The following is a 2,478-nucleotide window of genomic DNA, read 5'->3' on the forward strand; positions in this document are numbered from 1 at the left end:
GTTTCTTCCCTCCTCGTCTCTTTTGGAATAGCTGTAATTAGTTTTCAAGAAGCCTCTCCAACCATGCAATTAGGGGTGGACCTAATTAGACATCCATGTGGTTCCCATCTTCACTCAAACACCCTTTCCTTTGTGAGGCTTTCTCTACCATCTTGTATAAATTTGCAAGCTCACTCTACTCCCAAACACTTTCTCTAGTCCTTTCCTGCTTTATTTTTCTTCACAGAACTTTCTACTCTACTAGTAGAAAGTGTAATGTGTTGAAATACAGGTACTGGTAGGTCCTGGAGTCAATTTGCCGGAGTTCAAGGCTTAAGTGTATCACTTACCAGGTATTCAAGACAGAGTCACTCTATTCTTTACTTTTCTTGTCTATAAATTGAGAACAATATTAGCCAACAAATATTAAGCCAATCTTATCATGTTGTTGGCTTAATATTTATAAAGTGTATAAACAGCATCTCAACCATATTGAATGCGACATGGTTAGCGAATACTGCTATGTATTTCATCTATCTTTATTTATTTTGTCTCCCCCCACTGGAATATAAGTTTCATAAGGACAGGGATTTTTGTTTTCTTTGTACACTGCTATAGTCCCATCACACAGGACAGTGCCTCATACAGAACTGATTCTTACTGTGTATTTGCAGAATGGTAGGTCATTATGTTTTAGATACCAAAGAGTTAGTAAGGAAAACCTGCTAAAATATTTTCTTAATACATTGATGTACATATGAACAGATGCTGCAGACATTGGCACTGGCCTAGATAAATGTATTAGTCATTCACAGGTGGCAAGGCCCTCTCCTAGCCTATTTCAAAAAGTCACAAAAAAGTCACTTAGCACATTAGGTGGGCATGCATTAGTCCTATTATAGTATGAGATCAATAGCTATCAAAAATAATTTCGTTTTGGGCTTGGCGCCCATAGCACAGTGGTTACAGCACCAGCCACATAAACTGAAGGTGGCAGGTTCGAACCCCACCTGAACTAGCTAAAACAAGTGCAACAAAAAAATAGCTGGGCATTGAGGCAGGCGCCTGTAGGCCCAGCTACTTGGGAGGCTGAGGCGAGAGAGTAGCCTAAGCCCAACAGTTGGAGGTTGCTGTGAGTTGTGATACCGCAGCACCCTACCAAGGGCAACATAGTGAGACTCTGCCTCAAAAAAAAAAAAAATTATAATAATTTCTCTTTGATAAAGGAGAAGTAACTGAAGTGTTCTAGTTCTAAACTGAAACTCATCTCAGTGTGTTCTGACCAGAATATTCTAACCAGTGCCTCATAGGAAAGTAAATATTCACAGGGTACTCTGGGGCCTCCTGTGAAATGGGCTCCATACATATGGGACCATATTCTTATTCTGTACCATCACCGGGCTCCAGAAAAAAAGACACAGAAAAGTAACCTTAAGAGTTTAGATCTTTCAACTCATTAAAATAACATTCTTTGGGTGGTTATGGTTGTTTTGTTTTATTTTAATAAAAATAAACCTCGCACCAAATCCTGGCTGAAAAATCAGGGTCTGTGTCCCTGCTGTTCAGTTTATATGCTGTTCAGTACGGCAAAAGCTCGGAGCAGCCTCAGGCCTGAGAGCAACTCAGAACTACTGCTGCTGGTATGCAATTTGATGAGGATGGCGTTCTATTTTAAGAAGTGATCTTGAAGAATTGCAATTTGCCTCTTCCATTCACTGCTGTGATTTCAAGGCTTAATGAAGAAGATACTGAGGCTCCGCCCAGTCAAGCCATTCACAGCTGCCCAGTGAACACGTGCCTTGGGGCACCCTTTCCTCCTTTGGCAAAAGCCTGATTCTGATTCTGCAGCCTGTGGCCACATTCTGGAAGCCAGGCACTCCCAGAGGAGCCACACCCGCTGTTGTCATGCCGTGAGCACACTGAACAGGTTCTCCTGGCTAGACGGTGGCTGAGGTGTCTGCAGCAGGGGGGAAGTACAGTCATGCACACGCCCGATGACAGAGACGCAGAAGACACTGCTGTGCTTTCCTCCAGCTTAAAAGAAACACAGTGACCACACAGAGGTGGATTTGCTGTGTAAGAACAGCAGAGCTCATGTGCTTACTTTTTCATTTGTGATCCTATATTCTTTTTTTTTTTAGATGGAGACTCACTTGTTGCCCTCGGTAGGTGATGTGGCATCACAGCTCACAGCAACCTCCAGCCTTTGGGCTTAGGTGATTCTCCTGCCTCAGCCTCCCGAGTAGCTGGGACTACAGGCACCTGCCACAACGCCTGGCTATTTTTTTTGTTGCAGTTTGGCCAGGGTTTGAATCCACCACCCTCGGTATATGGGGCCGATATCCTACTCACTGAGCCACAGGTGCCACCCTATTCTCTCTTTAGAGGATCTCCAAACTGTACAAGCTTCAGGGCCCACAAAAACTTAGTTTGTCAGAACTATACTAAATTTTGTATGTCATTTCATACACTTATCCACTTACTCTATAAGGTCATGCC

The sequence above is a fragment of the Otolemur garnettii genome, unplaced genomic scaffold, assembly GCF_000181295.1.
Source record: "Otolemur garnettii isolate 467f Iridium unplaced genomic scaffold, OtoGar3 scaffold00016, whole genome shotgun sequence".
Classification (NCBI taxonomy): domain Eukaryota; kingdom Metazoa; phylum Chordata; class Mammalia; order Primates; family Galagidae; genus Otolemur; species Otolemur garnettii.